Source organism: Bos grunniens, chromosome 7 (genome assembly GCF_055505025.1).
Source record: "Bos grunniens cultivar Pamir isolate PY7600 chromosome 7, Bosgru_T2T1.0, whole genome shotgun sequence".
Lineage (NCBI taxonomy): Eukaryota > Metazoa > Chordata > Mammalia > Artiodactyla > Bovidae > Bos > Bos grunniens.
Window position 1 is genome coordinate 37,391,238 of NC_141171.1, and position 25,546 is coordinate 37,416,783.

Sequence of the window (25,546 nt, forward strand, 5' to 3'; positions counted from 1 at the left end):
TTCACTGAGACATGTCAGCAGTGAAAAATGCAGAAGGCATCTAAGTAGGAACTGACTGAAAAGGCGTAAGAAATCACAGAGCAACAATGGCCAGTGTCTTTAAAGGCTAGCCGTTTCAAACCTGCCATCTCCAACGCATAAGGGTACCATAGGTTCAAAAGGGGAAAAAGAAAAGAAAGAAATCCACAGCTCAGAGTAGAAAGACTGTCCATTTGGAGTATTTCAAGACACATGTGTTTATTTTGTAGACCTGGCATTCTTCAATAATAACTTCAAAATTAACCACTAGCTCTGCACAGTCTGCATGAACAGCCAGAGGGATTCAGATGGCCAAAAGGTTACTAAGTAGGTGTGACACAGGATTTATCTAAAAACGTTCCTGTAAAAATGTGTACTGTGCAGGCCGGAGCCCAGTTAAGGTGTGCTGGTGAGCTGTTGGCAGAGGGCATGGAGAAACCCGATCCTGCACTTTGTAAATTATAAACTGTTTACACTTGTCATCTCTGTCTGGGACACTTTAACAATTGGCTTATGTGTGACAGAGCGTGCAGAGCCAGCGGCATCAGAGTAACCGCATCCAGGGGCATTCTGAGTGACGTCTGCTGGAGCTTGGGGGAAGATCACAAGGCGCCGTGATGTGACAGGGGTGACGACCTTTACTGCCAGGCTGTGGGTGCCTTCAGGAAAGTAATGCTGTAAATGTTTCCAGGGGCAAAGCAGGGCCTTTCCACAGGCTGCCTGGGCCAGGCATGCAGGTGTACCATTCTGAGGAACCCGAGTGTCTCCCACACTAGCCTCCAGGTCCCACAATTCTCCAAGCTGGAAAGGTCAGCTGGAAAAGGCAGGATTTATAATATCAAACTATAGTCATTTGAGGACTTCTCTGGTGGTCCAGTGGTTAAAAATCTGCCTTGCAATGCAAAGGACATGAGTTCTATCCCTGGTTGGGGAACTAAGATCCCTCCTGTGGGCAGTTAAGCCCATGCACCGCAGGTGGAGAGTCCGTGAGCTGCAACGAAAGCTCCCACATAACACAAAAATCCGACACAGCCTAATTAATTATTTTTTTGAGAAAAGGAGACAAAGAGGTGGACTGGCCAGCGGGATCTCAACAGCCTGGGGACCAGGGACCTAGAGACACCTCCTGGTGCCCAGGGGGAAAAAAGTCATCGAGTCATGTCTATTTGACCCACAAAATTGTAGGAAGAATTGTTTTTTAAAAATTTTGTCCCCTAGTTTTCTCCACTCTGCTGCTGCTGCTGCTAAGTCGCGTCAGTCGTGTCCGACCCTGTGCGACCCCATAGATGGCAGCCCATTAGGCTCCTCTGTCCCTGGGATTCTCCAGGCAAGAATACTGGACTGGGTTGCCATTTCCTTCTCCAATGCTTGAAAGTGAAAAGTGAAAGTGAAGTCCCTCAGTCGTGCTCGACTCTTAGCGACCCCATGGACTGCAGCCCACCAGGCTTCTCCGTCCATGGGATTTTCCAGGCAAGAGTGCTGGAGGGGGTTGCCATTGCCTTCTCCGTTCTCCACTCTAGACCCTCCCATTTCTGACCCCCAGTCTCCAGTACAGTGCTCTGCACCTAAACTAATAGGCACTTATTAAATGTTTAACAAATTTAAGATTCAGGAAATGACTATGATCAGAGGGCAGTATATGTAGTAGTTAAGAGGAAGCTTTGGAGTCAGCTTGCCCAGGGTTCAAATCCAGTGTGTGACCCTGGGAAGTCTCCTGGCCTGTAAAATGGGGATAATAATAGCATGTGTCTGGAGATGTTGTGAGGATTAAATGAGTCATTACACACAAAGAGTGCTGAGCCTGGTGCATGGTAAACACAATAAAATGTTATTATTTTGCAAAACAAAATTCTTCTTGGGCAGAGGGAACCCTTCTGAAATATACCACCTATAATAAAGGTAAACATGTATTTTTGGTCACTGATTAAGAAAGATTGTACAACTTCTGCATTTTCATTATCCTGTTCCTAAAGGTAAAATTCTCCGATTAACTTGAGATTTTTACTCTTCAGAAGACCAAAGGGTTTTAAATAAAGTTATATACAATTTTATCTTTTAAAAAAGTCAATATGAGCCTTTTTAAAAAATAAGTTAAGCTTCTAAAATAATTTTTCCTCTTAAAAAAAAAAAAACTTACCAGATTCTCTTTGGAAACAGATTCACATCTAGATTGCCAAATTTCACTCTTAATACGGTATGGAACAGCTGAGTTGTAATTTTTTAACCTCCCAGAACACACACACTTGTGATGGGAACATGGGAAAGGACATTTATCTTTTCAGCTGCATGAAAATGAAACCCACAATACTTGAGTGAACTAAACGAAAAGTATATATTAAAAATTAAGACCATGTGTAACAGGGAGTGTCTATATAACTACAACATTGAAATTCGTACAGTTAGGCTATTATAATGTCCTTTACCAGTTGCTGGAAGCAGTCGTGCCTTTTATATTAGAATGAAAGCAATGAAAATTTTCATTCTAAGGTATTCAGGATTTACATTTAGCTGAAATGGATGTGCAGCCATATTGAATCAGAAGCACCTTGTAATTAGGAAAACAAAAGCACTGAAAGAAAAGGGGGAAATGCGGATTTTAAATGCTCACTTAATCCTTAGTTTTAGGCCATACAACAGCTCTCTCATGGATGTCTCTCCAGATACCAAAATAACAGGTTGAAATATAAAGTTGTCCATGAATCACTATTCACACTAACTAGGTTCTTTGTTCACACTCGCCAGATTATTTTTCAGTTTTGTTGATGTTTTGTTTTAATGGCTGCAGTTAATAACCACCCTTAGAGACTGTCTATGTGCCCACCTAGTACGTGGCAGAGCTCGGATTATTATGATGAAGGCAGTTTTACAATCAGAATCCATTAGTTAATTTAACACAGAGCAAAAACTCATTTGTCTCCTTCAGTGCAGTTCATACTGAGAGTGACACAGGGTCAGGCCTTATCTGGTGGAGGGGGACAGCGAAATTAAAGTCCATGGGTCCCGGCCCTTCACAGCGGTGGGATGGGTGATTATCAGGATGGATATAATTGTACAGCCGCAGCAGTCCCCCACAATACACTGGCTATCCGCCCAGCATAAAGGTTTAGATCCTTAATTTGTTGCCAGCCAGAACATCTATGAAGGAGCTATGTATTTTCGTGCACCATCAGTCACAACTATGCTGCTGTTTGCATTTTGGGAGCTTGGCAGCTGTCAAGCTCCTGCCTAGTTTTTGGCCAGAAAGATAGTACGCAGGGCTGTGGAAAGGCTTTTAGTGGCAGAAGTGCACCTCTGCCCGGGTCCTATCTCAGGCTCATTAGCTGAGTGGATATTTGAGCCTTGTTTCAAAGGTGTACTTCGATACACAGTCATCTGTTTCATTAAGTTAATTTACCTGAGCAGGCTTTCTTGATAATCAGCTCAATGATAATACAGCCTCTGCGGTATCCGCTCAATTCTAAAGACAAACGATGAGATGAGGTGAGAGGACTGATGTGCAGGGTACTGGGGTCTGCATACATGCACTTGCCTTTCATGGGACATTTCCAGAAATTCACATCGTGTCCCTAAGCAAGCAAGAACCGTGGCAGGAAGTTTACCACGGCTTGGTATTCGCTTTTGGTTTCAAAGGATGAAGTTGGAAAATGAGAACGAGAGCATGTGCTATGTTAATCGCTTAAGAATAGTATCCAATTGTTAAGAAAGGAAATGAAGAAAGGAAAGGGAAGCAGTAAAAAAAAAAGGGGGGGGGCTATGCTTTTGTTGATTAGGTGTTTAACCTCCAGTGATCCTGGAGAGAGTAAATTGCTTTAAGCTAAATTCACTTAAATGATATGGCCTAAAGGAAATGATATCTCCAACTTATGTCCTGTAAGAAGCTGTTAATTAAAAATCCACATTTCCCTCCCCCTCCCTTTGTTGGTTCTCTAAGTTGTTCATTTTTAATAAGCTTTTGCTTTGTGGTATTTAGACTTGAGTGTTATTATATTAATGACACTTGAGTTGGATTTCAGCCTGTCAGACAGATTAGTTGAGAGCTGTTTGGATGTTAAAATTTAATCTTATCTAAGGTTTTGTGGTCTCAGGGTTGACTTTTAACTGAAAGTGCTCACCAACTTTCACACCATGCAGTTAACAGACCATCTAAGACTAATCATTAGACTTCATTAGAACCACAACTGGTTGACAAGGACAGATGAAACAGTCCATGTTCCCTACCCCTTTCTCCTAGCACGGAGCGAGAATATCGGCTCTCAGGAGAAAGATGGAGAAGAATTCCTTCTCCAACCTCATTTATACTTTCATCTTTCCCTGACCTGCTGATTATAAAAGATCACTTTCTGACAGTGCTTTGGTGAGAAACATTTTTCCCTCCATATAGAAAAAAATAAATTAAAAAACCTTATATTTCCATGCATTGGATCATTCTAAACAGTTTATTTTTATTGAGCAAGTCCCAAATCCATTTGTTTAACCTGGCAATAATCATCTTTTGGCCACATTCAATCTTCTTTAGCCAACATATTGGAAGATCCAACTCCACCCATTTCTAGGGCAGAAATGGTCAACTGCTTTGTTCTGATGACAAAATGTTGAAAGCCAAGTATGACTGTGAAGAATTAACCTCTGTTTGAATGATATTTTTCTGGTAGGAGCTTGAAGCAACAATTTAAACTTCATTGTCAGGAGTAGATAAAATAAATATCATCGTTTCACACCCAGGGGAATCTGGGCCAGCTACCTCTTTCCCAGTTCTTATTTCATTGTCCATGTAATTGAATAAAATATATACTCTAATGTAATATTAAGATCACAGATTTAATAATACAGGACTTGGGGAATGCAAAATTTACTTTTCTCAAGATAACAATTTCTTTCACGTGCTGGGCATTACATGCACTTAAGCTGTGCTTTCAGCAGTGTAACTAGGTCAGGGATTTCGTATACTATGGAGGTGTTCCTGTCATTATGTGAATACCAGTGTCTTACATTTCATGTGTATTTCAAGAGCCTGTATTTGCAAATAGAAAGGCCAAGCCTGTGTTAGTCTGCTGCTGTGTGTTACCAGGGCATGCATACATAATAGGGTTTCTGAGGCCAGTTTGCATGACAGTCTTTTAAAAAGGAGGTTGGGTTCAGTCTATAGTAACTGCTTCATAGCTCCAATCCATTATGAACGGAAATAAGCAGGTAAATCTAAGCCTTTCTGGAAAAACTCAAATGTGTGGCATTTGTATTTGGACTTTACCTTGCAGTTTGTGTTATTGACATATGTCTCCCCCATAAATTGGAAATCCTCTGGGGACAGATATTGTGTATTTGATTATTCATTCATTGATGCATTTATCTATCCACCAAACCTTTGTTATTTTGTTAGCCCTTGCCTGCTGGGTTCACTGTCCCGTGGTGTGGGCAGATCAGTAAACAAATAATGTCAGTTTGACTGTTATGATAGAACTCCTTCAAGTGAAAGAAAGAAGAGAGACATTAGTGATTAACTGTCAGTGGGGATCAGGAAAGACCTCACAGAAGAGGTGATGTTTGAAGAGTGTCTTAGGGAAGAGAGGAATTCCCAAAGCAGAAAAAAGAATGGGATGGAGAAGTAGGCTGGGTTAGGGGGATGGCAATGAAGAAAATATTGGGCGGGGGGGGGGGAATCCCCCTTCCCTCATAGATCAGTTGGTAAAGAATCTGCCTGCAATGCAGGAGACCCCGGTTCAATTCCTGGGTTGGAAAGATCTGCTGCAGAGGGGAAAGGCTACCCACTCCAGTATTCTAGCCTGGAGAATTCCATGGACTATATAGTCCATGGGGTCTCAAAGATCAGACATGACTGAGTGACTTTCATCAGTAGAGGGGAGAGCAGTGCAAGACAGATACAAAGGATGGATAGATGAGGAGAAAAGAAGGCAAAGAAAAACCAATAATGGCCAATTCAATTAACTGAATTGTGAGAGATTCTCATCCTATTGTTAGGAGCCGTTCAGTAAAACCCTGGTGTATATTCTTAATCCTGGGCACAGGTAGGAAAGCTAAGGTACTAGGGCAAGACCCCTCACCAAGGAATACTAGGCGAGAAGATTCCAGAAAGAAATCTTAAAAAAAAAAAAATTTTTTTTCTTAATCATTTTGACCTTGCTGTGCATGTCAGGATCTTAGCTCCCTGGTCAGGGACCAACCCTGCACTTACTGCAGTGCAAGCACATAGTCTTACCACTGGACTGCCAGGGAAGTCCCCTTCAGAAAGGTTCTTAGGGCTGCTTCCTTCTCAAGTTCTTATACATCAGCCAGCCCTCATCAGTATACTAGCCACAGTACCTTGCTCATCAATATAGACAATAAATACTCAATGTATTGTCTGTCGTAAAAGGGTTTTCTCCTTTGTGGTGTTTGTAAAGTAGCTGGAAAGAGGGTTGTGAGCCTAGGAGATAATGACTAACACCAAGGACCATAGGCTCCTCCTCCTTTTCATGTCATGGCCCCATGCATCCAAAAAAGTACAGCACCCCCTCCCCTGAAGAAGTCATTAAACCACCACGACAGTCTGGTTAAGCACCACACTGCATTTGCCTTCTTCTCAGAATGGCAGCGATGCATAAGTGAATCCAAATGTGGGTGACTCCAAGGCAAGACACAGAAGGTTATACGCGGTTGGGAAGTTTGGGGAAAAGAGGCAAAATAGAAACTACAGTGAGGAAGTATTTTTAGGAAACGTGTGATATATAAGTACAGTATACAAAATTCAAAATGCTGAAACATGAAGATAGAGTTTCCATATGCCAACCACAAGCACAAAGGGGAATGGAGAAGAAAATGGAGGCATATATTAAACACCCCTTCAGGGGCCAAGGGCTTTTAGTCCTAAAAATAACCAGATGAAGAGAAAGTATTACTATCCACTTTACAGGAAGCTTACAGATATTAAATAGCCCACCCAAGTCCACAGAGCCATGAATAGAAGGAATCAGCTGGAAGCCCACTATAATTACCTGAAAGTGGAGGAATCCTTAGTGCCTAGGACATGCCTGGCACACAGTAGGTGCTCAGCAAATCTTTTCTGAAACAGCCCAGACTTCTAAGCCTTTGTTTATGGCCTGGGCAAGGTTGAGTCAGTCACAGAGACAAACTTATACATTCTCCTGGGATAAAGAACTGCCTTGAAAGACAAGGGGGCAGACATTCAATAGAAATAAATAACAAAGTAACAGCAGTAAAAACTAACAAGATTAGGACAATGAGGAGTTAAAGAGAGAGTACTGTCTAGAATGTTACCCAAAATATTTTTTTCTTATACTAGTATAAAAATGTTGTCATTGCAACAATAGCCAAGACAAAGCATAGAACATCTGACCCCTAAAGAATAGCTTCTAAAAATTAAGTATGTGTGTGTGTGTGTATGTGTGTGTGTCTTTATATGAGTACAAGTAGTCATACACACATTCTATTGAGGTTAGAAACCTGTGAAAATAAGTAGATACACTGAAAGCTGTCTTTAACCTTAGCTGTAGCATTTGCTAGTGGAAACTCTGTAATAACTGTTGTGTTTTTGGTGGTGGCCATGATTTCTGTTCAAAGTTCTGACAGCTGCCCTCTTGATATTTATGTGTTTCTTGTTAGGGAGCCCAAGATGCACAACTGTGAGCTTGTAATGAGGGAAAGAAGACAATACAAATAACATGAAAAGGGGAGATGAATTGGTTATCGCCAGAGAGACAAATCACATATTCTATGCTGCTTTAATTGGAAAACAGTTCTTTTCAGGGGGTTACTTTCTCTTCAGCTGAGATAATTAAGTCTGGGCTGACACTGGTGACCAGCTCCTGATGATATATAGTCACTTACTAACAATGCAGCAATCAGTAATCAAAATTTATATTTCACAGGTTACCAGGGCACTGTCGAAAAGAAAAGCCGTCCTGATAAGGCTGCGAGATAGGCTTCTAATCCAGTGTTCACGTGGCCTCTACTCCGTAGCATCTGGGTGGGTTAATTAGATCTGCTTTATTTCAACTCTTGTCATAGAAAAGAACGTACCTATTGTCTGTGTTTACATTAGAAATATTTTGCAAGGCCCGTGCTAGAAAAGAAGTTTCTGCAGGGCTCCCTGTAATTTTGAATGGATTAAATTATATTTTGCTAGTGGTTTGGCATGAGGGTGGGTGGGCACGAAATACGCTTGGATATTTGAAAAGCCACTCCATGTGGCTGGCACAAATACAAGTTCTCTGAATCATGATTAATTATCCCTGGCTGAAGCTGAAGGCATTGCAATGAAAGGGATTCAGATTGTAATTTGGAAGCCATTTGTGTTTATATCAGCAGTTCCCAAACTTGTCTGCTCACTTGAGTCACCTGGGGATCTACCAAAATTTCCGAAGTCCAGGTCACACCCCCAGGTCAACTCAGTCACAATCTCTGGGTGTAAGACACAGGCATCCTTAATGTTTAAAGCTTTCCAGGTGACTCCAGTGTACAGGCAAGTGTGGAAAGCACTGTTTTATGCCCACAGTGTGGTCTATTTTCACATTTAGCTGTGGATAGGGCTTCCCAGGTGGCTCAGTGGTAAAGAATCCACCTGCCAATGCAGGAGACACAGGAGAAGCGGGTTTGATTACTGGGTTGGAAATAGCCCCTGGAGGAGGAAATGCCAACCCACTCCGGTATTCTTGCCTGGGGAATTCCATGGGCAGAGGAGCCTGATGGACTACAGTCCACGGGGTTGCAAAGAGTTAGACAAGACCGAGCATGCATGCACAGGGCAGCAGGTACTGGTGGAGTGTGGAAAAGAGAACATTCGTGTTCCAATAGGCAGCCCTTGCCTCCAAGGTTCAAGTTGGAGTTGAAATTCAAATCAGAAACTACTGTCTCCCACTGAGAGACATAGAGCCCCAAGAAGAGCAGTATGTGACCCACCTGGCAGGAGAAGCAACTCAGTGATTGAAATGGACTCTCAGGAGAATGGAAACCAAGGAAGGAAGCAATCAGCCTTGGCCCCCATCTCAGCCCCGAGCTCAGTGTTTGCTGAGTAAACAAGCGAGAAGAGGAGCAAGGAGGAGGCTGTCCCTCGTAGCTGCCCTCCTGCAGAGGGATGCTGCGGGAGGGTGAAGGACACTTTTCACCCAACATGTCCCGTGGGTACAGTGGGTACCTTGCCACTCATCCCCCATCGCTCTTCTCATGAAGTTTCATTCTTTCTCTAGTCAGTGACCCCTCTTCTCTCGGAGAAGGCATTCTGGGAGAGTCTCTGGTGATCGTTCACAGAAGAGAACATTCATTCCACTTGTAAAAAACTGGGCATCCTCTGGAGATGCTTTGGAAGCAGCCTTTGCCATGGGATGTGAATGCCAAGAAAGGGCAATCATGCCAGAGAACATGCGGCCAGGAGCTGCCCAGAAGGGAACAAGCAAAACATCAGCTCCCATACACAGCCCTGTAATCTTGCTTACAGAAAGTAAAATTTTAAATATGAAGGGCATTTGCTTTGAGTTCATCTGATGCTTGGTATTCCACTTCATCACGCCCTGCCTTTCTGACTTGGTTACATTTTTATTTGAAAGTTAATAAATTAGGCAGCCATTCATATGGCGCACAGGGGGTGGTTGTGGTGTTACGTAAACGACCAGCCACCGTATATATTCATCTGTGTCACAGATGGAGTTACAACCGCCGACCCTACAGAGCCTGTAAATGTACCTCACCCTCCTCCTGTATTCTAGAACATTACCACTGGCTGAACATGCTGTGAGGGGACGGGATCCTGGGGAAAACTGTGGGAATTGGCAGGTAGCAGCAGGCCTGTGTTCCAGGTTTGCCTTTGGAGACACAGATTTAAAAAAATAACTAGTTCTGTTCCAAAAATGAAACACATACATAAGGGAAAAAATTGGGGGGAAAAAAACATAAAAGGACACAGCATAAAAAGTGAGTTTTTCCCCACATCTGACCCCCAGTCCTTCCCACTCTCAGAGACAGCCACTGTGGTTGCATATGTAACCAAGCTGAAATATTCACCACAGTTTTAAAAAATTAGTCAGTCTGACTTGTGTGTCAGTTTTCACTTAAAATTTTGCCCCTTTTACAAATGCTACAGAACGCAATGCGCTGATATATAAAAATAGTCAAAGCCACTTGGGATCAATATCAGCAAATATTTAACAAGTGCTTTCAGTGTACAAAACATTGCCTAAGCAAGCCATTTCAAATGAGGATTTCACACATATATATTTCCTAGTGTTCTGGTGTATAATCAACTAATCTAATTTAATGTCTTGGTACTAAACCCTTTTCTCAGAAACCAAGATCAACCCTTCCTTGCCCCCCACCTCTACCCTCTCGTTCATCTTCTCATCCTTTCACAGGCTCTTTGATTGGAGATCTGTTTTAAGGCCAGACATCTGAGTGGGTGGTTCATTCATGGCCAGAGTACTATCTCTCATACCTTCTCCAGATGGACTGGCTCAAGGATCTAATAGTCCCCAAAGAAATAAAACTTTTCCAAGTTGAAGAAGAGGAGCTGCAGAGTTTTGTGCTCAAAGACACATACGTGTTGGAGGATGGGAGATGGTCCATGACAGAGCTGATGTCCCCATCCACCTCTCGTCTGCAGAGGGGGAAACACCCCCCAACTCTGTATCCCACGGGAGCATTCTGGGCTGACTGAAAATGGGAGACCCTCAGCCCCCTCTGACTCCAGCCAGCAACATCTGTATGTCTTCTCTCCAGCTGGCTGGCCCAGCTGCTGTGTTGTCAGGAGAAAGTTATGAGTCACTGGTAAGGGATTTGAGACAAGAGCAGAGTTAAATCATCTCTTGGGGTCTGTGTGTCATTGGCAATTGAGCCTTAGTAACAAGCCAGTGGATGACATGCATCCCTAGGAAGGCCACACACCAGAGCTTAACTGTATCCCACACTTCAGGACTTTCCGTGAGCCTTACAGAGATGGAAGAGGCTGGGCAGTATGCACACGGAATATTCCCAGCCCAAAAGGCTTCTGGTCATTAGGTTGTGACCATCTCTCTCCTTGCATATACTTTTTGGCTACTAACCCGCAGCCTCTACAAGCTGCTCAAACTGGGATCCTGAATGAATGAAGCCTGGTCAAAGCCCAACAGCATCCTCTTTGGTCCTCTGATTGCTGGCACGTTATTTCATCTTAAGAGCTTAAGTCAACAGGAGGATTGTGCTGGGCCACCTGTGGTTTTCTGCTGTAAGCAGTGCTTCCTCAGTATGTGGGAGGAAGGACTTATCAGAGGATCCAAGAATCATCAACAATCAGCCTCTCTACTGGGACCTTCAATGTCTAGTCTAGCCCCACATCCGATGTCTGACTCCATGCACAATATTCCTTCCGTCCCAGCATTCCTCCAGCCTTCTGGTCCCTTAGGGGAGCCAGTCCATGTTTGTGTTACTAGGACTACGAGAAAGTTCCTCCTTATTTTCAGCAGAAATTATCTCCTCATAATTTCTGTCCACTGATCTTAGTTCTATCCTCATAACTGTCTTCTAGGTTTTCCTTCAGATATCTCAAAATACCTCTCCTTGCCCCTTGCATCTCCTCTTTTCTTTGTTTTTAACACTGATCTGTCAGAAACTGTTCTGACACTCTTCCTTGGATTAACATTTATTCATTATTCAATGAATAATTGTTGGGAATTCACTGTTCCTGGATGTGGAGATACCGTGATTAACAAAAATCAAATTTGCCCATACAAAGCTCACATTCTCATGGAGGGAAGGGACAGACAGAAACAAATAAGAATATAAATGTAGGAACATCAATGAGGGACAAATCCATTACAGAGATTTAGAACAAAGAGATAGAAGAAAGGCACTGGCCTGTTTTCAGGGTCAGGGAAAGCCTGTTGAAGGATATGGCATTTCAACTGAGTTCTGAAGGACAGAAGTGAACCAGCTATGTAAAGACTGGGATAGGGGAAGATTATTCTAGGAGCTGCTGCTGCTGCTGCTGCTAAGTCGCTTCAGTCATGCCTGACTCTGTGCGACCCCATAGACAGCAGCCCACGAGGCTCTCCCGTCCCTGGGATTCTCCAGGCAAGAACACTGGAGATTCTAGGAGCCGGGAGCAGCAAATCTAGAAGCAGGAGTGAGAGAGCTGTGCATTTGAGGAAATCCAAACTGAGAGGTTAGAGTAAAGTGGGCCATGGTGGGATGGAACAAGACTGGGTCTGGGAGATGGGTGACGCCATTTGCACCCAGGATAGAGGGTTTCAGCTCTGTTGTAAATGCAATAAGGAACTACTAGAGTTTTAGGCAGAGGAGGACATGATCTGATCCATGTTTTTAAAAGACTGTCTGTTGCTGTATGGAGAGTGAAAAGGTGGAGAACCAAGTGGAAGCAGGGAGTTTAATTAGGAAGCTACTGCAATAGTCCAGGCAGGAGCTGACGGTGGGTTAGATGATCATAGGTTGTACACAGAGAAGAGGAAGATTCGACAGGTGTTTTGGTTGTAGAATCAACGTCATTGTTGTTGAGTCACCAAGTCATGTCTGACTCTTTTGAGACCCCAGCCTGCCAGGCTCCTCTGTCCATGGGACTTCCCAGGCAAGAATATTGGAGTGAGTTGCTATTTCCTTCTCCAGGGGGTCTTCCCAACCCAGGGATTGAACCCTCGTCTCCTGCTTTGGCAGGTAGGTTCTTTACCACCGAGCCACCGGGGAACCTGGATGTTACCTCTCAGTGCTGTGAACTCTCATCATTTCCTTTTACATGCTTTCTACTTTGCTACAGCTGCTCGTGTACTATCTTCTGTAGTAGTCATGGGGCTCCTCAAGGGCAGAACCCGCAACTGACCTATGACGGGGGTCTCCCCTGCCACCCCTGCACAGGGCCTTGGTTGCTCATATCAGACTCCTGAGGGAATGAAGGGATGAGTGAGTCAAGGTGGAACCAACAAAGGCAGTTTCTTATTTTACCTTCAGTGCCTACACACTTGTATGATATTTTCCTCATGCCTCGTGTTCTTACTGGTAACCCCCAAAACATTAAAGAAATAATCCATGATGTACAAAAGCTATGCTCCTTTGAAGTAAAATGATTTGCAAAACATAGGAAAATGACGAATCACGACCCTCAACCTTCAAGTACACCTTCTGTGTGAGTAGAGGGGGAGGCATCCGAATGCCCCTCACTTCCAGATGAGGCAGCAGTGCCCGGGGGGCAGGGATCATCTTGCCCTCCTGCTCTGGAGCACCTTGCTCCCTCCTCACTGAAGATTCGGGAGGAGATTCAGCCTTTCCTGTCTCAGAGCTGCTGGAAAGGACCGATTATTAAATCGATTAACACAAGGAGCACACTGCCTGTTCTCGCCTAACACTTCGGAATGACTTTTCTGTGTTTGCTCTTCGGAGAGATGACAATTGTGTTAACTGAGCAGGAAGACTATTGCTATTAGGGTAGGAAATCATTCTGCTTTAGACTTCACTTTAGTTATTCAAAGTGAACCAGTGGACTCTCCCTTTCAAGAAGTTCATGCGTTATGCCCTCTCCTTGTGTTTCATGGCTGTGTTTTTTTCCATCTCACTCTCAGACCTTAGAATCCTCACCAGGGAAAGCCTGGGTGACCCAGAGGCACCTCTGTGCTTTCCAGTAACCAGGCAATGAGGAGCTTTCAGAACCATCAGTGTATTTCCTTCGCCTCCTCCACTTCCTCCCCTGAAAGGTGAGCCTGCACGTGCAGGGTTCCTGGGTGACCAGCTGCCCCGGCACTCCTGCTGGGCTCAGCCCAGGTCACATATTTGCTTTCTCTCTGATTTATCACATCCCTTTCGTCTAACCCTCAGCACTTTAATTTGGTTTCTGCCTGTCACCCTCAAGCTTATTGAATAATTTCACTTTTCCTCCTGATTCTGGTCTCTCTCACAGAGATGGTAATTATACCGATTTGTCTGCTGGGCTATTAATTACGGGAATTGTGGCTTATTTATTTATTTTTAGACTCAGAGGCTAATTGCTGATGGCCATGTGCTGTTTTCCGCCCCCAGATAATTTGGACTGCAGTGATTAACCTGGTGTCCAGGTTACCTGCTATTAACCATCTGCCTCCATTTTATCCCAGAGTTAGAACTGATTACCATTGCGCCCAATGCCTAGCATCCCTTCCATGAGGAAGAAAGGAGAGAACAGTGTGTAGAGGAGCCCCTCAGACAGGAGGGCAGGAGAGTATGACTTCCTCCTCTGCCGCCCTGCCCATTGCCCAAGATAAGAGTTGTCCTCCCAAAATATTTTTGAAATTTAGCATCTTCATTGTATTCATTAATCCTGCAACCTAGTAGTATTCTCCATGAAAAGAGAATCGCAGGTAACGCAGGTTCAATCCCCTGGGTTGGGAAGACCCCCTGGAGGAGGGCATGGCAACCCACTCCAGTATTCTTGCCTGGAGAATCCCGTGGACAGAGGAGCCCGGCAGGCTACAGTCCATTGGGTTGCAAAAGAGTCGGACATGACTGAGTGACTTAGCATGCATGCACATTTAACAAAGCAGAGGGCAGGCCCTGCGAGCCCACAGTTCCCACTGATTACAGGGACTGGAGAAAGCCATTACCACCGTAATTCCATGGGGAAGAGAAAAATTACAGGCTGAAGACAATCCTTTGGAGAAACCACCACCAAATGCACAAAAAAAGCCTTTGAGGTCTTTCCATTTGGGCTTCCCTCATAGCTCAGTTGGTAAAGAATCCGCCTGCAATGCAGGAGACCCCGGTTCAATTCCTGGGTTAGGAAGATCTGCTGGAAAAGGGGTAGGCTACCTACTCCAGTATTCATGGGCTTCCCTGGTGGCTCAGCTGGTAAAGAATCTGCCTGCAATGAGGGAGACCTGGGTTCGATTGCTGGGTTGGGAAGATCCCCTGGAGAAGGGAAAGGCTACTCACTCCAGTATTCTGGCCTGGAGAATTCCATAAACTATATAGTCCATGGGATCCCAAAGAGTCTGACACGACTCAGTGTTTAACTCAGAGAGGAAGGAGTACGGCACTGCCTGAGGTTGGCTGTTCAATGGGAGGAACGTCCTCGCCAGGTGAGCCTGTCACCTTCTGCTACTGCTGGATGTCACCACTCGCTCACCAGAGCCTTGGAGCCCATCTCTACCAAGATCAGCCCTGCTCTGTGAGCATCACTTATCTGCGCAAGCCTGCTCAGTCCCTGTTATGGCTGGGAGCCTGGAAGCCTGTCATGATGAGCACAGAACAGAGGAAATTGAGACTAGATGACTCCGTCAGCAGTTCCTAATCTCGGAATTATTCTTGCAAGCAAAGTATAACAAGATATACAGTTTTTTCAAAAAATGAAATCAGATTGCATTTTTTAAATTCTGTGAGAATCTCACAATACATCTAGGGATAATCAGAGTGCTCCATGAGTGGGTACATGCGTGCTCAGTTGCTCAATCATGTCTGACCCTTTGTGACCCCCATGGACTGTAGCCCGCCAGGCTTCTCTGTTCATGGGATTCTCCAGGCAAGAATACTGGACTGGGTTGCCATTTCCCTCTCTAGGGGATCTTCCTGACCCAGGGATCGAATCCTCATCTTCTGCATTGGCAGGCAGATTCTGCTCTAAAAGATCACCTTCCCCCCGCCCCCCGCCTTTTTTTTTCCTATTTTTAAATCTCTTCAAGACAGAGGAATATAATTCTATAGTCTCTTTATCAAAACCTTTGAAACAGATATGCGTCAGAAAATTTAAAATTTTTAAGATTTCAGAAAGGTAACTTGGGACATATCTCCCAGTGCAGGCCTTATCTAGTAATCAGCTTATTAGTGTTTTTGCAGTGAAATGTATAAATATTCATCCTAAGAGAGATAGAGTGTCATGCCACTGGAGGTCAAGTTTTGTCACCAAATGAATAGAAAAAAAACAACTCTTGATTTGGGGCGGGGGCATTGTTATTGTTTTGTAATTACAAATAAAGGATTATATACCTGTATTTCAAACACTGATTTGCTTGTCTTTCTATAAACTAAGGGAGAAAGGAGGCATTTTTAAAACCAGCTCCCACCACCAAAATACTTCAACTGGATGCTGACCGCCTTCATCTCAGTGGACGGGATTTCAGATGGTTCTGTACACTGACCTTTAGGTCACCTATATAAGGAATCGAGTCACTAAGTGGTAGAAGCATTCAGACAAACTCATGATTTCCTTGAACTGACTCTCAGTGGCCTTAAGGAAGCCTATTTTCAGGATGTTTAGAAACAGTTCTTCATTTTGAAGGTAGGATTTCACATTAAAAACAAATGAACACTTAAGGGAGTGGGTAAGTAGTAAATAGTACTCTTTCGACCCCAATCCAAACTGATCCTGCCCTAAGTAAATCAAGCTGGACTAATGAGTCACTTTCATATGTGTAAAGAACATGAACAAAGCCAGTAAAGATATTTATTTCAGAAAAGTGCAGCGATATCTACCAGATACCATAATAACCTGAAATAGGCTTAAATGTATGGCTTTGCAATTTCCCTCTAGTTTAATGGGACATAAAGTGGACTATTTTTCTCCTTTTCATAAATGAAATGAATGTCCTAAAGAATATAAGAGAATTATGGAAATTCAAGAGACAATGCTTTCATCTCATTTCTGTTCTGGATGTGTCTGCACACAGAGAGACAAATAGTCCGCTGTGTATGGAGATTTCTACTGCTGATAAGTACTGGTCAGCAATATCATGCTGTGTGATGAACAGATCCTGAAATTATAGCAGGTCTAAAATCAGAAGCTTGTAGTCAGATATAAACTCTACTTTGGGTTTCCAGGGTACTGGGAGAGCATCAGAGTTCACTGAAAGAGACAAGAAATACCATGAAAGATGGCACGCAGTAAACACCAGAAAATCTATTTCAAAAGCTTAGTTTAAGGAAATGATTTTTACTCCGTGATCTTAAACTCCTTACCAAAAACAGCAGTAAAAATGTATAGGATTCTGTCAGTTTCAGTCTTTTGTGCTTGGTGATACTGTTATTTGGGACTGTTATTCAGAGCTCAAAAGGAGAAACTTGCAAGTTGTTCTTAATTCTCTCTCATGTCTACGGTGGACTTTCACTCCAAAATCGGGAATGACCACAATCCCTCAGCCACCTGAGCCTCAGAGGTATGGCTGGGAGATTCTGCTTTCTGTAAATTATACTGAGACCAAACACAGGAGTGATTACAAGGGAGAATCATCCTGACAAAGGGCAGCCATTGCTCCGTTTTGATTTAAATCAGCTCAGGGTTTTGACAAAGGTTCATGGAAAACTCCAGTCAGTAATATCCTTCATTTGTTCCCTTTAAAATTACTCTGCAAATATCTTTCTAAGGGCTGGCCAAAATTGCCTTCAATTTAGGCATGTTAGTTTTGCCCTCTTTCATTTTTAATGAAATCACAAATGTGTAGAAAACCAGGGAGAGTAATATGACAATAACTCACATACACAGCACCTTGAAAGAATAAACACCAATATTCTCAGCTCTTCCCTCAGAGTTGCCCCCGACACCACTTTTTCTTCTTCTGTCATATTCTTAGAAGGAAAAAATAATCAGATACCAGAGCTACATTCTGAGCTACGTTCTTTAAACTGAACTTTGGGTGAAGTTAAAAAAAAAAAAAAAATCCATTCATTACTTCAGACAAATATTTGAAATTCCTTAAGCAGAGAGTGAAATGGCCCCATTTGAAAGCATCTGAAAGTCTGATCAGCATGGGTTCACCCATTTCAATGCCCTGATCTCCAGACCCGGCCCTTCGACCGGAAATGTCCTCTGACCGGCTTCTCCTCTAACCCCCACCATCCACGGTGAACAGTCGTGCAACCTGCCAAGGCTTTCTCCAAACAGAGGTCTCGCTGAGCATCCCGCCCACGTTCCTCTGCAACACCTGCACCCTCCAGATAGTATTCTCCCCAACAGAATTTTAATTTCTTTTGTAAAAATGATTGTCTAGGAGTTCTATTTTTGGACAATGATCTAGAACTGTCGGGCCCACCTACTAGGACAGCAAGGTCCTGAGGAGGCGAAGAGATCTAGTTTTTTCCATCTCTGGCTGAGACACAGCATCCAGCACAGAGCCTGGCTCCTGGCAGAAAGCAGGGAACCAGTAAGAGGGAGAGCGAGTGATGGAAGTAATGAACATCAGGCAGAAAGCCAAGGAGAAATGAATGAGCCTTGGCTTCCTTTCCGAAAGCCATGTAACACAGGGACAGAGCTCGGGGCTGGCGTCCGGAGTCCTCAATGGCTGCTCAGCATTGCCAGTTCTCAGCTGCACGACATTTGCCAAAATGATCTCACTTCTCAGGGCCTCAGTTTCCTCAACAGCAAAACAAAGCAGGTATCTGTTCCTATCTCTGGAGCAGATGTTTGAGGGCAGCAATATTACAAAAAATCGAGAAGCACAGAGATGGCAGGGAGCTAGGGTGTGATGTGGGTAAACATGGTTGGGATGGTGGCAGCTTTCTGAGATCAAGGGAGCCTGCCACAGTCTTTTCTGCATAGATTGCCAAGATCATGCCTGTAACTGCGGAGCCCTAACGAGTCACGAGACTGTATCTTAAACAGCCAAGAAACGTGCATTAAATACACCGCCTCAAGCATTGATGGGGTGGGGAGAGCCTTGGTAGAAAGGAAGAAAATGATCATAACAAAGACTTCATCACCTGAAAGACCAGACTTTCCTTCTCTCCTCCAAAGTATCATAGGTTTACAACCAACCTTTATTTTTCTAAAAAAAATTTTTTTCCTAAAAGGACTTCTGAATTCACAGCTGTTTTCCTGCTCCTTTGTGACAGTGGTTTCAGATCTAAAATAGGACACCTATTAAACACAGTCGATATTTATTACCGTACTCCACTGAATGCCATCATCCTTCTCCAAAATGTGTTGAAGTTCGGTCTGTGCTACTTCCCTTTCCCCTGACATGGGAGCTTTTATGTCTCTGTTAATGGCTGAGAAGAGGAGGAGAAAAAGATCAGATGCTTTACTTGAAGGCTAGAACTGTTTTTCTCATGGGCATAAAACTTGTATCCTCACGCAACATCGCCCAGCAGGTGGCCAACATGACCTGTGAAGACTGCGTACAGTAGACATTTCAACCAGACCAGCAGGTCCCAGTTGTCCCTACCTCCATGTGGGAGGGGTTCTTCTGTGGCCATCCCTATCATGCTGCAGCCCGTGGAACAGGGAGGCCCAGGCCAGGGAAGGACACCTGCCATTTAAACACTTTGATTCTTGAACTGTCCCCTTGATACAGGAATAACCTTCAATCTCCAGCATTCAGCAAACTGGATTTTCTGTACTGACATCCGCTCCCCACCTTTTCTCTGAGCAGAGGTTCCCTACTTGGACTTAAAGAGTGTCCAAATCTATTTATCCTCTCAGCTCCTGAAACAGGCAGCTTTGTTTTCACCCTTCATCACAGACAATGTTCTCCATGATGTATTTATTTTAAAACATCACTCTTGAGGGAGCTGCCAGCAAGCAAGTGGTTCTACTTAACAAAGAGGTGTCACGAGCTCATCTATACCTCCTAAAACTGTGGTCGAGAAGCATTTGAATCTTTCTACTACCTTCAGCCTGCAATCACCAGGCCATAAAGCAGAATGAGCCTTTGCGTGCCTACACGTTTGCAAGTGCCTGTGTACTCCTTTTAGAGATTTTTTTTTATTATTACTGAAGCCATTAGGGACTTTCAGCCACTCTGTCCACCTAAGCACAGATGTATCAACCTATATCCAACTGTGATCATTAGGTGCAGTTTCCATTTATGCCAGCCTCTCTCTCTTTCCAACCTTCTGTCTGTTCCCCTTTCTTTGACATGCTAGGAAAGACATCCACTTTGGCATCACATAGCCCTGGCTCAACCCCGGTGGTGCTAATGGTAAAGAATTCACCTGCCAATGCAGAAGATGCAAGAGACACAGGTTTGATCCCTGGGTGGGGAAGATCCCCTGGAGGAGGAAATGGCACTCCACTTCAGTATTCTTGCCTGAAAAGTCCCACAGACAGAGGAGCCTGGCAGGCTATAGTCCATGGGGTAACAAAGAGTCAGACATGACTGAGCGACTATGCATGAGCCCTGTCTTGGTTTCCTGGCTTTCCCCTTTTACTGATGGGCTGTAAATATTGACTGGACACGTTACTTATCCTTTTGAGCCTCAGTTTCCTTGTCTGCACAATGGAGAGCATATGGCCTGTCTCTCTGGATTGCTGTGATATTTAATTAAAATAACAAACATGTGTGTCACACATAGAAGGTGCTCAATAAACTTTCACTTCCACCCCACCCTTCACCAGTGTCCACACCAATGTTTTCCTTTGCATTTGTGAGAGTGCTATGATTCACATTTTTAAAATCACACAATGTGAGCTGTGCCATGTGAGACAGACTCTCCCTCCAGAGAAGAAGCTTAGGGGCCGGAAGGAGGAGGGGAGGGATGGAGGGAAGGAAAAGGAGGAGAGAACTGCTTCTCCTACTGAAGACATAGAGCTCCAGCCGTTAATCTGGGAATTCAAAGAATCCCAAGAAAACCTGTTAAAAGGCAATTTTTAGTATCTCAACTGAAGAATGAGCAGATGTTTGTGGAGGGCTACCATTTTCTATGTGCGTTATCTCACAATCTTGAGAAGCGATTTTAGCCACTTTCGTGATGAGAAATCCAAAGCTCAGAGATCTTCAGCATCTCTCCAGAGGTCCCAACCCATGAATGGAGCAAAGGCATTCAAGTCCTGTGTTCCTGCCCTCTGCTCCCACTGCCTCCCTAGGATTATTAACCATCATTTCATTTCAAGCAAAAGCTTTTACGCCAGATTCACTTCAGATTTTTTCAAGATAGTCATGTTGTAAAGACAAAGATGAAGAGGTCAGAAAGCTGGGCAATAAAAATGAAAATGTCATCCTTAGAGTAAAACCTGACTAAACTCCAAATGTGACTCAATTGTAACAACAGCGATCTCCTCAACCAGGTCAGAACTAGCTATGGGCCTTGAACTTTGTCCTGATGTTAACCGTAGGCAGCGTCATGGTTCTTTTGCCCCAGCTTGAGGAACTTTCCACAGTTGGTATGTTGTCTATTGCAGTCCTCAAGGAGCAAAGTTGAAGAGAGCCTGTTCCATTCCTCCCGTTTGCCACATACAGAACCAGTGACACAATATGGCCCCTAGAGTTTCCAAACCATATGCAATTTAGGGGCAACCAGGAAAGGATACTGGCTTCCCTGGTAACAGTTGGTAAAGAATCCGCCTGCAATACAGGAGACCCCAGTGCAATTCCTGGGTCAGGAAGATCCCCTGGAGAAGGGAAAGGCTACCCACTCCAGTATTCTGGCCTGGAGAATTCCAGGGACTGTATAGTCCATGGGGTCATGAAGAGTCAGACACGACTGAGTGACTTTCACTTTCAGGAAAGAATACAGAAAAAACCCAGCCCTATTCTCTTTGGAAAGAGCATCCTCTAGGTGCATGGAGTTTGTTCTGTTCCCACCTCTGTGGTCATCTCAGAGGGGGGCTAACACAATCACCGCAGAGCCCAGCTGCCTCTCCTGCTGTCTGGAGCCCCAGTGCCCACCCTGCCTAGACTCCCGTCCCAGCCCCACACCTCCACAAGGTGTCCGTGGCCTCGTAGCATCCAGTTCAGGGTCACTGCATGCACTGTCCTCCCAAATCACCATCACGTACTGGCAGAATCACCTAGAATTGTAATTGCTCTAGTCTCAGAGCTCAGAGCAGTTTTCATAGGCCATTATATTTTATATCCCTTCACTGTACAGGTGAGGAAAGTAGGAGTCAGCGTGGCTATGAGATTTACCCAGCATCACACCTTCCATCTATTAATGATGGAGTGAACTAATGATTACCTTTTAAACTTCCTATGACATTAGTAGAAAATGTGCTTTTAAAAAGAAACGTTAGCAAATGCTTTTCCTCACAGAAAAAAAAAAAAGGGCTACTACCATCATTTCCTTTTTATTTCTAGGCTATACTTAAGAGTTATCACAAGAGCATTTTGCATTTGCAAGTTTCCAGATAAATTATTTTCTCATATTACCACTTACTATTAAAATGTTCACTGGTTACCAACATTCCGGAAGAATGGTTGTAACAAATCAGATGCAAGCTGTATCCATATAGCCAAGTCCAGGTACAATGATGCTACAGCTGAACACATAGATAGTATGTGGAACAGCCCACTTGGGTCTTTAAAAACAGCAATGCCCATTGACTTGCATGTATCAACAATAACTGGGGTTTCTATTTACCCCCCACCCTCATCATACAGAAGTCATTGTGTCAGTAAAAGCATGAAGTGAAGGGGATGTCACAAGAACCAGAAATGGTTATGAAGTCAAAGAATGAGGTCACAAGTGGTCACATCTTGCTTCTTATTAATCAGGTTAATTTCACAAGTGCCACATGACTGAGAAGCCATGATAAGCCCACCCAGCCAGGAAACTGCTCACTTTGCCCAATGCTAGTTCCAATCCTCTACCCACTACTCCCCAGATCCTGCCCCAGAAAATTCTACTTGGGCTCACAAACTTGTAGGATTTGAACAAACTGACTCACAGAGAAGAAAAACACTAAATTAGTTGCCAACATTTAGGGGGAAAAAAAAAATAGGAGATTTAACATACAACTTTAGCTTTCTGGCTTCTTAAGGAAAAGAAGAACTCAGAGAGCTGGCTTTGCCGGCCAACACTGCAGCAGGCCAGCACTCCAGAGCCGTGTGGCTGCTGTCCACAGGAGAGGGGCCAGCCCTCCCCCAGGGGAAACGTTCCCACCATTGTCTTTGGGATGTCTTTTTTACCCATTAACTTCGTCTGCCTATTCTTAGGGTTTTCTAGTGAATTTTGCGGGTTAGAAAAGTGCTGGAATATCATGTTTTAGGGATGGTATATTTTACAGGGGTCATTTCTCTTCGGGCTAAGAATAATGGAAGACTGAGACAATGTCATTTTGATATTTGGCAAAACTAATACAATTATGTAAAGTTTAAAAATAAAATAATTAGAAAAAAAAAAAAAGAGGAAAAAAAAAAAAAAGAAAATTCAAGCGTAATAAGCTTATTTTTGAAGTAAATGTGTTTGTTTAGAATCCTCATATTGATACTCTTCCCAGGATCTAATATTCTGGGTAGCTGATCAAGTCTAAATCATTTTCAGCCTATACAAGCACAGTCACAGAGAGGGAAATTAACAAGAGTCTACAGATGCCTATAAATATCCTATATGTTGTTGTTTAGTTGCTCAGTTGTGTCCGACTCTTTGCAACTCCATGGACTGTAGCCCACCAGGCTCCTCTCTCCCTGGAATTTCCCAGGAAGGAATACTGGAGTGGGTTGCCATTTCCTTCTCCAGGGGATCTTCCTGACTCAGGGATCAAACCCGTGTCTCCTGCTTGGCAGGCAGATTCTCTACCACTGTGCCACCTGGGAAGCCCCATCCTATACTTTACAGAGTTTCCCGATCACTTAAACAACCCCATAGCAGCAACTCAGCTAGCTCAAGATGTTGCAAAGCAGTGGAGAGTTCTTATTTGTTTTTATTCTCCTGGGCTAGTACAAGTCTGTATGCTATAGTCTTAGCAGAGAGACTCAGCCCATGTTCAACAGGATAGAAAATGACAATGTTATTGAATTGGGATTTCTCCACAAAGTCATTGTTTCAACAGGAAAATATATTGTCTACTTATTTACAAGGGTTAGAGCCCAAAGTTCTGTATAAAGGGAATGATACATCAAAACCTCAGCTGAAGAAAATTATGAAGCATTCATGTGGACTAGCCAAGATTAACTGGGACTGCCAGAACACTTTCACCCATATGATGTACATGTTAAAAACCTGATGATATGATGAGAGGAAGACACATAAAACAGATATTTTTCCTGGTATAGAGCCCTCCTGTAAACCTGGAGATGTTTAAATAACCCATCTCAACCATGATCGGGGCAAGGTTTAAGGATTGGGGAAAAAAAGCCATTGGATTGCATAAGAGATTTCCTCTTCATGCATTGCTCTTCCTGCCAGCATCTGGGTTTGAGAGTGTTGCATCAATCCATGGACTCGTTAAGATGGAAAAAATTAAAACTGGGAGACAGATAGTGGGACTTTGTCTCATTAGCTGGAGGACATCTGTACAAAGATGGATGTAATTGTGGGAGGATACAGACTCCTTTGTCATGTCAAGAAAAGTTAATCTTTAAAAGGATACAGATATTCTCAAAGATTTCTAAAGGAATGAGAACCGGTTGTTGAGTCTCCATTATTCTTCCGCAGTGTGCTGCAAACTCTCAGAGGTGAAGGCTTCTGTACAATACTATGATATTGCTCTTGAGCCCTTGGTAAAGGTTGCCACTTCCTCTTACCCGAATACTTTCTGATTGGGGTCTGCTTTATGTTTTACTTACTCCTGTGATTGATTTCTCCTCCTTAATGTTACACTGAACAGAAGCCCTGACAAGCCAAATCAGGGCATCTCAGAGCTTCTCTTTGGGTTTAGATTCTCCAGAATAGGAAGAACTGGCAAATGAATGAATGGCTAGAGCAGTGCTTTTCACCTGTCTGTAAATACACATTTGCATCTCTGGGTAATGGACTGCCCTGTGAACAAGTAATTATTTAAAGTTTAATTTTAACCTACACATCAGAAATGGAGATATGGAATGGCTTAGGCTTTTCTCTCAACCTCTCTCCCTCTTTGATTTTCAAGGTAAGGCAAATTAATTAATGTGCACTTTTCGATTGAACAAATGATTAAGACCCAGCTGTGTCTGTGAAATTATCAGTTGTGATGCAACACTTGGGGCTTGTTATGCTTTTTTTGGCATGAAGAACAGACACACAGGTATCTAATATTCAGTGTGTTCCAAAAAGTGTCAGTTAGCAGTTTGTTTGCCAAATTAACTTTCAAAGACATGTAAGTTGCTAAGTTTGACTTTATTACACCCAAATCTTAAATGATTGATGGAATCATTCACTACTGTGAAATAACTTTGTTCAAAAAAGACAATCTTTGGCAGGCTACTTCAAAGACTTTACAAAGATAAAAAGATATCCCCATTTTACATTAATTTCCCTGATAGATCAACAGTTATTTGAAATATGCCTGGGAATTATGCAATAGGTTCTATCTTACGACTTTCCTTTCACTGTATCCGGCAGCCCCACGTGGGAGTGTTTCTACTTCTAATGATTTAGGAGATTTTTTTCCTACACATAAAGAGCATCTTTAAGAAAATGCAGATGGGTAGAACAGTGTATCTGGCATTTTTATTCACTACCATTTCACCACATGGCAGCATCTGACACTAAAATATACAAAGATAGGGTTTTTTCAGAGTCAACAATACTATTCAGGATGTGGTTTCAGATGCTGCCTGTAACATTCTCCACAGAGACTGAAAGGATCCATTTCTTTCTTTTTAAACATAGATTGTGTGACTTTATTTATGTCTAAGGTCACTATAGAATTACTGTAGAATTACATAACCAGGAGTGAAAATCTCAACTAAGGGGTCAAGGGGGTAGTAGAAATCATTGAACTGGG

The 25,546-nt window shown here is 43.3% G+C and overlaps 1 protein-coding gene across 5 annotated transcripts in view; it reads left to right on the plus strand.

Annotated features, from left to right (window-relative positions):
• Positions 1 to 25,546, plus strand: part of SEMA6A (semaphorin 6A) — a 131,933-nt gene that overhangs the window by 39,517 nt on the left and 66,870 nt on the right. The gene's annotated exons all lie outside the window — the stretch shown is intronic.